The sequence below is a fragment of the Aquila chrysaetos genome, chromosome 11 (assembly GCF_900496995.4).
Source record: "Aquila chrysaetos chrysaetos chromosome 11, bAquChr1.4, whole genome shotgun sequence".
Lineage (NCBI taxonomy): Eukaryota > Metazoa > Chordata > Aves > Accipitriformes > Accipitridae > Aquila > Aquila chrysaetos.
In genome coordinates, this window is record NC_044014.1 from 30888611 (window position 1) to 30902382 (window position 13772).

The window sequence follows — 13772 nt, forward strand, 5'->3', positions numbered from 1 at the left end:
CACTTCCCAGGCATACTGCATTATAGCTTTGGCAGAAAAATTGACCCGTGTCATACACAAAACAGAAAACACAAGTTAAAAGTTAACAGAAATGAGGAGTAACTGAATGGAGCTGAACAGCTAGCAGTAAAGCACTAACCAGACACTACTCCTTCAGAGATGCTTTAGGAAAGTATTTCTCTTCCAGTTCTGGAGCTCAGGAAAGCCTCAGTGCCCAGCAGTGTTACAGGGGAGAGTCCCAGATGCCTCACTCCAGTGTAAAACATGGGCAGTTCTACTAAAATCCTGGACCCTCTTAACTCAATAGGAACTCTGCCATCTGCTTCACCCAAAGAAATGCGAGTGTGGGATCAAGCTGTGGCTGACTGAGGCAGAAACCACCCAGCATCCTGTTGGCCTTTCAGCACTGGTCACTTCCCAGCTTCCCTTTTCTTTACCTAAGGTCAGAGAAGAAAGGGAAAGGAATTACAACCACAAAGATTTCTTTAAGAATTATATTTTCTTGGATCTTAATTATAGTCATATTGATCAGAAAAAGTGCCCATCACTGTCTTTTCTGTCAGTGTTTGAAGATGCCACGGCTCTTCTGTCCACCTCTTGTAGATAACCATCTAAATTCAGATTTCCCTAGGAGAGAACTACAGCTCTGCACCTTTTTAAAAGCCTGGTTGTATCTACAGCTGCCCTTCTGCAGAGATGCACAGAAAAATCAAATCATATGAACTACCATAAAGCCAAGGAAGAAATGTGAACAATCTAGCCCAAAAGACATTTTGGAGGTTAGAAGAAAAGATTTTAAACCAACCAAACAAAACAACCCACCACAGATCATTCAACATGCAAAGCTTCCACCTGAGAGTGCTGTGAGAGACAGACACGTTTTGAAGAGCTGCTGTGGATGTTACTCCTCAAAACTCAAATCTCTTCCATGCTTGTGCAGCCATCTCAGATCCCTAACAAAAGACTGGTCCAAGATAGCTGTCACAGGATGTTCCAAAGTAAGTGTAACATGGGCAACTTGAGTTGCCTGTTGCTGAAGCTGGTCTCTTTTCCTGTTGGCGACTGAGGGAATGAAGGGAGCCCAGTTTCCCAGCTAAGCTGGATGCAGAAGGCTACATGGTGTAACTACCCTCGTGTCTCTACTGCTTCCCCACTGCTCCCTGCTCTCCTGCCCGGGCTGAGGATCCGCCTGTGCGAGGAGGATCCCTATGGGATAAACTGGCTGAAGTAGCTCCAGCTCCAGAGTTCACCTCCCACCTCTCCTTTCCAACACTCCTCCCTGTTGTGGACCTGTTGATTTCGCTTTTCCTTTCAAATATGTAATCAGAAGTGTAGTAACCAGTCAGAAGTGCAGCAATAACATACCTATTCCAAGGTACAAACTACCTGAAGGTTAATGAGTATGTTACAGCAACAGTGTATAAGGCATTGTTCCTAACAAAGATTGTTTACCAGGATTTCAGGCTTATAGCTGTTTTCATGCAGAATTCATCCTGTGTTCTTCAGCAGAATGAAATTACACTGGCAATTTTTTAATAATTCTGGGTAATGAACTCTCAGAGTTTCAAGGTAATCTAGATGTGGTTTGGGGCTAACTATTAAACAGACATTTTATGGTGCCATAGTTTCGCAAAAGCTTGTTTCACAAGTAACTCCGATAATTAATTAAGGCTTGTAGAAATCACTTACTAAGAGGATGGCCCAAAGGATTATTTTTCCCCATGCTATTTTCACATTCTACATTTATTGATGTTCAAAGAGAAATTCAAGTATCTCATTATTTATTTCTGAAGAGATGAGAACATGATGCAGTGCCGCTCATTAAATATCCATAGTTGTTCTCTCATCGACTTCCATTAGGTCCCATTTCTAGATTTAATGATTTCTCAGTTCCCTTAATGATCTCCAAGCTAAGACCAAGCTCATCAGTTTTTTTAGTGCACTCATTGGTCAACTTGCCTTGCTGACCAGACTCTGCCTCAGCTCAATACTCACAACATTGACTGAAACATCTCTCTCCCCACTGAAGTTAAATTCTACTTGAAAAAGCAATTCAACATAATTAACCTCTTGCCTCTATTTTTTTCAATGCATCTGACTAAGTGGATTCCCTCCATTGGAGCTCTGGAATAATAAACTTGTAGAAAGTAGCCAGTAACTGTATGGTAAGATTTGCTTTCATGAACCTCAATTCTGCCTCACAAATGAAACATCTAAGTTACAACTAAATGCCGGGAGCAGTAGAAGTAAACTTAATTTCTAAAAAACAACAGCAATCAATAAAGCATGCCTTAGCAGCTGCTAACGCTATGCACTTTGTCAAGAAAGCTGCTACTTAGTTAACATGACAGACTCACTTCTGAACAAGAAAGAGAAAGACCTGGTGGTAGGCTGAGAGATGAATAAAATAAGATAAATACAAGTGGTAACATGAACATGTTTCCCACCTTGGGGTGTACCCGCAAGTGTGTCAGAGGCATGTGGAAAAGGGAGAGAAAAGGACCAGCCAACTAACAACCCAGTTTTATCAGCGCTTACATGTTTGAGGTTTTCCTCCCCATTGGCTGTATTCTCTTATAATCCTTTGTTGGCACATCACCAGGAAATGATGCAAACGATGGGTTAAGCGTCAGGCCACAGACACATCCATGTTAGGCTTGATCTGAACGGCCAAGAGAGTGGGACTGGCCTCACCATGAGGAAACTCAGCAAGAGCCTCATCGGGAGGTGAGGAAACCAGCTCAGGCAGGCTTTGGACAGGGAGCAGGTATGTTCCCCTGGTGCACAGGCTTCATGGATGTAACAGAAAGGAGCAGGCAGAAGAGAAGAGAGAGAATCGGTAAAACAAAGGCAATGAAACGAGGTGCCTAAAAACATAAGGGTAGATGCCAATACTTGCACCTCAGGGAGCGCGAGACAGGAACTGCAAGCACGCGCGAGGCAGCATCGGCGAGCGGGCTGCAAGAAGGTGCTACTTCTGGTGACATCCATGCTCTCTCCCGAATTCAGTGAGATGGAAGAGATAAAACTGGAAGCAAAATGTGGCTACTGTGTTCAACAGACCATGTATTCACTTTACTCACAGTTCTGGTTTGTCCTGAAGCGTTTGTTTGCAGCGCAACAGCTTTCTAGATTGTCATGGTATTTTTAAGGCTCAAGCGTGCTACTTCCTCCCAACTACTGAACAGTTATTCACACATTATGCTACTTAATTTAAAATGAACACTCATTAGCTAATTTCCTTGTAGGTGCAGGTGATATTTATACGAGAGTTTAAAAATCAATATCACCTTTTGCAAGTGCCAAAGGTACCAGTGCAGAGTAAAAACATTTTTTTCATGACAGCCAATTCCATTCCATAATGAAACTAGTGGGAGTTAGGCCCTTCACTTCCATGGGCACAATTCTGCACTCTAAATCATAAAAATAGTGCTCCTTGCTGCTTACTTAGGAATTAAACAGTTTCTTCTCTGCATCAAGCTAAAAATATCAGCTGGAGAAAAAAACATACAAAGAAGCAGCCAGCACGTGTCATTCAGCAGAAGTGTAAGAATTCGTTTTGCATTCTCTGAGAATAGCCAGATCCCCTGTTTATATTTTTTGGTGTAAGTAAGTGCAAAGCAAATGGGGTCAAAGTCTACTGCCAGCAAAGTTCAGCACATGGCTATCTTTCCTATATTTCCTAAGTTGGGTATAACTTAAAGAAAATGTTTTGGTTTGTTTTTAATAGGATTAAGTTAATTACTTGACATTATCGTTTCCATTTTTTTCCCATGCAGACCTTTTAAACACAGAAATTATTTATCAGCAGATTCTACTCATGACCTGAAACGCAAAACATGAGTGACAAACTCAGCAAGGTCCACTAAATCACTCGTTTTTAATATGGCCATTGGACAGAATTTATTTTTACTTCTTTTCCCCATATACTTAGATAAATATGGCATAAAGCAAATAAACCAGCATATTTTATCATAAATGAAAGCCATAAAATACCTTATTATCACAATTTTGTCTGAAAGGTTTTATTAGCAGGCAACACAGGCCAGACACTAAATCAATTTCATTAGGTAAATGCATCTCCAAGAAGCTTCTGGCAGGGCACATCTTGTAAAGTGGAAAATCCTTCCCACTGATGCAAGTTGAGAGCATGTTAATGCATTACGTCATTCTAAATTGGATCTTGCACTTAATGCTGATGAAGGCAGCTCCTCCAGACCTATAGGACTGAAGTCATTAATAGACCTCTAGACCTGCTGAAGAAATAAAATAAACCCAAACAGTTTTTGGCATGGAGCATTGAAAGTCTATCAGCGGTATTTCTTTTGTGCATGCATTTACCTTGGTTGTTATAGCCAGTACAGGACAGCAGAAGTAGGTACAGACCTCTAACCCAAGGCGGAGATAAATGCATACACCTCCCTTACGAATGCAGCATTTGACCTATTTCTGTCCATGCAGCAGAAACCGCTTCAAAAGGCCACATTGCAAGCAGCAATGCTCAGTAAGGCAAGGTCTAGTAGAAGATGGAGGTGTACACCAATCCACCTGGTCTCTCCCTCTTCTCCCTTTGGGCTCGTGCACCTGGGCAGGTCTTGTCATCATTGACGCAAATTTAAAGTGCTGGGTGTCCATGACACTATCGTACCCAGGACCTCCAGGTCCAATGGGAGAATGATCCCCTCAGTAACCAGTAAGGCAATTTTGGCCCCCGGGGTGGAGGAGGTGACATGGCCAGCCACCACAGCCATGGCTCTTCTACTCTTCTTCTCCAAAGGCCCCACAGGGACTGGCAAATGCCACTGGGGTCAGACATGCAGGACCCCAGAATGAAATTCTCTGGGACAAACTCTCTGCAGAGGGAAAACAGCAGATGAACTAACTATCTCTTTCTTAAAAGCCCTCTGCAAACCTGTCTTTGAGGCTATTAGTCCTGAGCACTAATGAGAGAGTGAACTTGTGTTGCCCACTAGATGCAAGATGGAGGATACTTCCACCCACAAACAATAAATGCACAGAAAACATGTATAATTCCATGTCAGTAAATGCTTTAACTACCATAAAACCATCCACCAAGGTAATGTCAAAAAAATAACACAAATGTAAAAAACACAACTGAGCTGCACAGAGTGAATCTTTCTGAGGCTACAGATGTTTCTGACTAGTTTTGTTACACACACAAAAAGACCTTTAAAGCTCAAAACAAGTACCACTCATACATGCTACAGTCATCTATCAGCATTCTGCTATGCCAGCTCTCTTGACATTACAGCTGGTAGTTAGGGGTAGGAAGAAAAGGAGGAAAAGAGAAGCATTGCAGCAAATTCTCACTGTTGGAATGTATGGTTTACGAAGTGCTCACTGTTTCACATTTATACTGAAACAATGCCGAGGAGCTCTAGTGAGGCGTAGGCACTCTAGAAGTTTTTAGCAAAGACCAACACCTGTATCTCTAGTGGAGCAGACAAAGACGACATGACACAAAGATTAAGGAAAGAAACATATAAACAAAGCAAGTGTATCATTGACTTGTACATATATATAAAAACATCTACATTGAAAGCTTAAGTTATCATGAATAGAAAAACTAATACATATGCTCCACTAGCCATAAGCTCTTGACTGATTCCTGATCAGAATGGTAGCTAAAGGGGAATTTTTACAAGTCTTCTAAAGAAGGAAACCAAATACACAGTAAGACTGGAGAAGTATTTATGTATGTGCTGGTTTTGGCCAGGATAGAGTTAATTTTCTTCATAGTAACTAGTATGGGGTTATGTTTTGGATTTGTGCTGGAAACAGTGTTGATAATGCAGAGATGTTTTAGTTATTGCTGAGCAGTGCTTACACAGAGTTAAGGCATTTTCTGCTTCTCACCCCACCCCACCAGCGAGTAGACTGGGGGGGGACAAGGAGTTGGGAGGGGACACAGCCGGGACAGCTGACCCCAGCTGACCCAAGGGATGTTCCAGACCATATGACATCATGCTCAGCATATGAAGCTGGGGGAAGCAGAAGGTACGGGGGGACATTCGGAATTACGGCGTTTTGTCTTCCCAAGTAACCGTTAACACGTGATGGAGCCCTGCTTTCCTGGAGATGGCTGAACACCTGCCTGCCGATGGGGAGTGGTGAATGAATAGGAATTCATTTGCTTTGCTTTGCTCGCGTGCGCAGCTTTTGCTTTACCGATTAAACTGTCTTTATCTCAGCTCACGAGTTTTCTCACTTTTACCCTTCTGATTCTCTCCCCCATCCCACTATGAGGGAGGTGAGTGAGCGGCTGCGTGGTACTTAGTTGCCGGCTGGGGTTAAACCACGACAATGTGTCTGTACACACACGCACACACCCATAGAGTTACCAAAACATACACCTAGAACAGCATAAATGTAATGTCCAGCAGCATCATTCTCACATAAAAAAATACTATTCTTCTCTGAGATGCCACAGCCACATACCAGTCCACTGTAGTCCATTCTGATGACTGGACATACCATAACCATATCTGGCATATGTATTTTAAATGGGTAACACTTTTTTAGGTTTATATTCCTGGCCTCTCTTCTCTATTGTACCTTCATTCCCCAAAATCCAGTAAGGTTCCTACAGTTTAACGAAATCAGCTAACTTTGGGCTTAGCATCCTTAGCTGCATGACAGAGGGGGTCATGCAGTAATATTGCTGACTGCAACAACCTTTTCTGATTTGGACCTTAATAGTATTAGTCTAAGCCCTGCAGAGTCACCTCTGCTTAGGAAACAGTGCCTGTTTTATTTTGCTTCCTCAGGCATGCAAGAAGAATTAAACTTCTGGCACTGTTCATCTGGCTCCTGAATGCAAATGGAGCGTAATGTTTTACACTGCAACCCTCTGCCCTCTTTCCAGTCTGATAATCAGCAGCTTTCCTATTCTGATTTACCTGCCTACAGCCTCAAGATTTTGCAGGCCGAGTACATGCCCTTGTGGCAGTTCTAGTAAACCTCTTGGAAGCTGCAAGTCAAGTCTTACACACAGGGACCAAGAAAAATAGAAAAAAAAAGAAGAAAACAGAAGAAGGGAGAAAAGGTAGGAAGAAAGCGAAAAGGAAAGCTTTTGCCCTGCTGTATTCTATTTTCTTAACATTATTTTTCTCAGAGCAATAAGCTCTTCTCAATCTATTATCTTCAGTGATGCTATGGATATATATGCATGTGGTGGGGTCATAATAGGAGAATTACATTGCCTGTGTAATTATTCTTATTTTTATTCTGATTATTCTTGGACTAACTGCCTCATTATACACTTTTTTTTTCAAACATGATTATTTGTGAAATAAGAGATGTGGAGTTTGGGGAGGTAACAGCAGAAAATCAGGGCATGCCTCAGGTAGCTTCTCACCCCCACACCTGTCCTACTGACGCACAGAAGGGCAAAAAGGAAAAGTACCACACTTTGGTCCTTCTGACTTGCTTTACAGCCCGTCCTTCATTTGTTCAACCCTTAAAGATATATAACTGGCCTAATTTTGATGATCTATCCTTACCAAGATAAGAGTGAGAAAGAAACCAGGGAAGATGAGGGAAGCCTATGATGACCAGGAGCTCCCTGTAAGTGCTGCCTTCCTGTCCTGTCTGCCTGTAGACACAGTAATATTATATCCATGCAGATGTGTCTTCAGAGAAACTCAATTTACTTCAGAGGATCTTTGCTAGGGCAAAAGCAGTCCGACGCTCCCAGTCAGACCAGAAGAAACATGGGGAAGAAACATGCACCTCCAAGGGCAGCAGCAGGAGGTAGCACTTGTGCTGCAGCCTGCAAGAAATGTATAACGAGATGAAGTTTTGGTGAGGGCTTTTCCTAAGGAATTCCCACAGAAGTGAAGGGGTGTACAAGGTCCTCAGAAGGTCCTGTCATCTGGGGAGAGTTTAATCATCTATCATAATGGACATTAAGCTTTTTTACCAATATATTGGAAACAAATACGAAGCCTCTCTTGTTTTCTTGACAGTTTACTCCTCAGTGCCTGTATTTTAACCTCAACAATTCTAGGCATTTCTACCTTATTAAGTAAATGCATCCATTAAAGTTTTAAAATTACCATTTATATTTGCTTCAATGTCTTATGTAAAGTGTTTGGCAGATTACTTCATTTTGCTGGAGGAACATAAGAAAAAAAAATTTGTTTCCTGGGCATTCTCTCTTATTCCAACTTGGTAGATTATCTGTGAGATACCTATGTAACATACAGTTCATATATTTTGTCTGTCTGAAAAGCAATTTCCTAATCAAGAGTTCCACTTTATGGTGGGATTTTGCCTACCAAAGATTCTATTCAGGAACTGATTGGGGTTTTTTCCGTAGTAAGAAAAAAATTACCGGGACTAAAGTAACTGAAAGATGAATAAGAGAGCCTGAAACTATAATTTTGAAATGGCGCATTATGAAAACTTCTCTCCTCCTTCATTAGCTAGCTACAAAACAAACAATAATTCAGCAACATTCTCACATTAGAGATGACAACAAAAGCACGACTGAAGGCTTTGCTTTCATCATGATTAACTTTGTTTTGTGAGATAACATAACGTAGTTTTTACAAGTCTCATTCCACTCTATTATAAAAGGCAACTCAGCTTGAAGACTTTGCTTATTACACTGAGCTCAAGTGGCTGGATAACAGAAGCTAAACCAATTAGGCAACCTTCAGAAAAACAGTAACATTTATTTTATGGAAATGTGGGGGAAAGCCCTGGTTAATTCACAGGTGTGGTTTGTAAATACTTCTGTTGATTGTCCCTAATCTGCACTAAAAAGTGCACTTGGATAACACGAGGCCTTGACACAGCTATTGTAAACAATGTATGCTTGGTCAGGTTTCCATAGGAGCCTTCAGGAGAAGAAAGAAGCTTAAAGAAGAGAGGAGCAGGCAATGACTGTAGTGAACCTTAAGCTTCAAAAGAAGTGGAAAGTCCCAAATCTTTTACATTCTGGTACAAATGATTGGACTGCTCCTTAATATAGCCACCTGAAAGCTAGGTGTCAATCTGAAGTAGCCTCTGGGCTCTCTTAACGGTCAGCGAAGCGGAAAAGGTGTCTCCAGAGCACAACTTGTCCTGCCCTAAGACAGGTGATGCTTGGGAGCTGCCCATTCCCTCCAGAAACAGTAGAGAGGGCCTAGCTTAGGCTAGATAATTAGCACATTTGGGTTTAATATGGAAAAATTTAGATGTGATGAATCTCTCTCAATGTAAACACAGATATTATACTGAAGTCAAGGAAAGCTATGCAGAATTCAGGTTTAAGTAATGTTTGTGAGGGAAGTATCAGCAGAAAGTTTGGGGAAATCCCTGTAGAGAGACCCTGGTAGAAGACTGCTAAGGGAAGCAAGATATACAATATCACAGTGACAGGAAAAATGAGGTGCTTTTGTCATACATGGCCTAGAAGTTCATTTACATACCTGGTCAGTAGCATAGACTCATTGAGGAATGGTTCGGAGAGAGTCCTGTTGCTTCTTTACAAAAGCAATAGTAAACAGAAGGAGAGCTGGTGCGCAAATCCTCTCTCAATACAACTAAAGCCCCTCTTGAAAGCAGAGTTTCTTTTGAGAACTGGGTACTGGTCTTTGAACTGTGATTCCTGGAAGAGTTATTATTCTGCATGCTGTGGGAAGGTCTCAACCCAGCAGGGCAAACTAAACAGTGCTGAGTATATCCTATATTCTGTAGGACTGCCTTCTCCTCCGAAGTCCTGAAATATGCCGCTATTCAGCAGAGAGAGATAGCATATTTCATTATATTGTGAATATGTATATGACCCTAAAATTAGTGGGCTAGCTGAAAGCAAAACATATTGTTTATAGGTGTCTAAAATACATTTTGAGAGACAGGCAACAGATCAAGGCAACAATTACACATATTTGATAATGATCATGATTGGTGTATCCAGCAAAGACTAAGAAGTCTAGGATGCAATTAATGTTCTAGTAACTTTATTAATTTTCTAGCCTGGGTGGATATACATATATTTATCAAATATGTATTCAATTTACTATGAATTAAGCTACCTGTCTCTAGAGGGGTAACTCAAACAGTAGGAAGGAAAGGCAATGCTTCTCAACTCTACAGCAAGTTTCAACTCTCTAATGCCTAAAGTGCAGCCGTGTGCAGGAAAGCCAGCCCCAGCGCAGCCTGGTCCCGGGCAGCCGCGCGGTGCGGAGACCAGTTCACAGCACGGCTGTGAATGACTGTCGGGACCCAGGCAGCATTGCATCCTTGTGTAGCCAAGAACAGGGTTAACACATTGTCCTGGTTTCAGCTGGGATAGTTAATTGTCTTCCTAGTAGCTGGCACAGTGCTATGTTTTTGAGTTCGGTATGAGAAGAATGTTGATAACACACTGAAGTTTTCAGCTGTTGCTAACTACTGTTTAGACTAAAGTCAAGGATTTTTCAGCTTCTCATGCCTAGCCAGTGAGAAAGCTGGAGGGGCACAAGAAGTTGGGAGGGGACACAGCCAGGACAGCTGACCCAAACTGGCCAACGGTGTATTCCATACCATGTCACCTCATGCCCAGTATATAAACTGGGGGGAGTTGGGGCGGGGGGATCGCCACTCGGGGACTAACTGGGTGTCGATTGGCGGGTGGTGAGCAATTGCACTGTGCATCATTAGTATATTCCAATCCTTTTATTATTACTGCTGTCTTCTTGTTAGTGTTATCATTATCATTATTATTAGTTTCTTCTGTTCTATTAAACTGTTCTTATCTCAACCCACGAGTTTTACTTCTTTTCCCAATTTTCTCCCCCATCCCACTGGGCGGGGGGAGTGAGTGAGTGGCTGCGTGGTGCTTAGTTGCTGGCTGGGGTTAAACCATGACACACATGACATTTGGGGAGGAGGTGAGGGACCTGTGTCCTTTCTTGAAGGGACTGTCACACAGCACCGCTCTGGCTCTGGCTCTGAAGATGCACCTCCTGCTTTGTTACTTCCCACCGAATTTACAGCTCCTTCACTTTGGCTCAGCATGGCCGTGGAGCTTTCCCTGGATATTATCCCCGATCTTGTCTCTCTGCACTTGCAAGCGAGCCTCTTCCTCTACTTTCCTCTGCACAGGCAGCACCTGCTACCCCCAGCCCCCGTCCCGTCCGCAGAGCACAAACCCCGCTCTGGAGCCCCTCGGGTCCTCCCCACCGCACCCAGGGCTGCCACGCTCACTCCCCAAAAGCATGGCCACTGGCTTCTGCCTCCCCCACGCCTCCTTGGCCATCCCCGGGCCTTCACCACTACTTCCTCCGAACAGCTCTGGAGGCAGCCGCAGAGAAAATCAGACTGCCAGACTGTTGAGGAGAACGGTTATTACATGGCCGCAGGCTTGTCCGAAGGCTGACGCCTACCCACGAGCTGCTCTGCGGGCTCGTGCCCTGCATCGTGCCTCCTGCGGCTAATGCCAGGTGCCTATTTACAGTCTGGGGTGTATTCCCAATCACTGCTTCCAAATCAAAACAAATTTACACACCTGCAACCAGAAGGTCTCCAGACAATACACTTTCTGGTTTTCTTTCCTTGATGAGAAGCGTTTCCCGTGGGGACCGAGATTACCGCTCATTTCTGTGATATCAAACTGAAGTCCTGTGTGGCTGTATTCCCAGCCCGCTTCTGCTGAAATGCTGCAGTTTGTCATTTAAAGGTGCTTTTCAATATAAAAAGTCAAAGACGATTTGGCTAAACCTGAATCAGAAGAAAGGATTAGGAAGGCAGAGGAATAATAATAAATCAATTTAGCAAAGTTCTTGCTGTGAATATAAAAAAGTATGTCAGTAATCTGCATTGATTGCTTGGAGAAAATTCAGAGTGCATGAGCACTCTGTTATCTTTGCACTGCACCTTTTTTTGTTGTGCTTGTACCAGTGCATATTTTACAAAGATTAATATGCTCCTACCAAATCCATACAGTCTTATGAAATCCATGGGGACATCTGGAAAGAACCTATCAGATCTTTTTTCTGCATGTTCCTTGCAAACAGATTAGTAACCAGTGAAGTGTTCTTAAGTGAGAGAGTAAAACGAAATGGATGTTTTATTGATGCAGAGAGGAGATCAGTGGGAATTCAAAATATGAAGTTGCAAGATAACATCAGGTTGAATGAAAGACCTTTTCCCCTGAATTTGAAAACAGCAAGTAGCTATCGAAAGAGTGCATAAAGTAGAAAAGGATCACTAAAAACTTCATAATTTAAGGAGTTAATAAACGTCTTTGGCAAACCTGTTACCCTTTGCATGTTTTCACTGCCTTCACAGGAACACATGATGTAAGGTTATGTCTTACATAAAAAGGAGGGAAAGGAAACAAATGCAGCTTTGTTTTACCAACTGGAAAAAGAACTATCATGAATAGATTCTATCAAACTCAGTAATTTATTCCCTATTTACACCTCCTCATTTCTTGAAGAAAACTCGTTATAACTAACTGAATTTAGCAGCCATATTGGACCATACATCATCCCATACTATCCCAATGAACTATTAGAAAGTCAGCTTAACACAGTATTGTGGTTTAACCCCAGCCAGCAACCAAGCACCATGCAGCCGGTCACTCACTTCCCCCCCACCCAGTGGGATGGGGGACACAATCGGGGAAAAAAAAAATAAAACTCATGGGTTGAGATAAGAACAGTTTAATAGAACAGAAAGGAAGAAAAAATTAATGATAATAATAACAATAATAAAATTACAATAATACTAATAAAAGGATTGGAACATACAAAACAAGTGATGCACAATGCAATTGCTCACCACTCGCTGACTGATGCCCAGTTAGTTCCTGAGCAGCGATCTGCCCCCAGGCCCAACTCCCCCCCAGTTTATATACTGGGCATGAGGTGACATGGTATGGAATACCCCTTTGGCCAGTTTGGGTCAGCTGCCCTGGCTCTGTCCCCTCCCAACTTCTTGTGCCCCTCCAGCCTTCTTGCTGGCTGGGCATGAGAAGCTGAAAAACCCTTGACTCAGTCTAAACATTAGTTAGCAACAACTGAAAACATCAGTGTGTTATCAACATTCTTCTCATACCTAACTCAAAAACATAGCACTGTGCCAGCTACTAGGAAGACAATTAACTCTATCCCAGCCAAAACCAGGACATACAGCATAAAAAATAGATATTGAAAGCCTGATGCATAAAGTTTCTATTGATACCAATTGCACTTGAGTCAGACACTGAACCACCACTGGAAAGCTTGCCTGTGGCTGACTTGTGTTATTAGACTCAGCATTGATAAAGTAAATAAGGTTTAGACACAGAAATTTCTAAGATACTTGAAGAAAAGCAGCTAACAAGTTCACAATATTCATTCTAATAAAGATCTGCTAAATCCAAAGGGGTTGGGGTAGTAGCCTACTTTCATGGAAAAAATAGTTTTGGAATGAACAAGTCTGCACCACAGACTTTAATACACACCACAAAAAAATACCAGCAGTGTAACACATTTGGGAGGTTTGCTTGGGAGTGAGGGCAAAGTACAGTGGCAGGTAACCAAAAGCACCTGACAGCCCTCATGAGGGCAGTTCACACAGTATCCGTGTCCTTTATCCCTAGTCTAGAAGAGCTGTGCAGCTTTATGTTGACAAGCATTACAATGAGCCATCTATTTTGAAAACTATCACACTAAAAAGATTTACAGCACATTTACAAGATCTAGCACTAATTTTTTGCAAGAACACACAATGGATCACTATTAAAACACAGGCTTAGATCAGTCATTTGCCCTGCTAGGAAGCAGGGCTGTCACCTT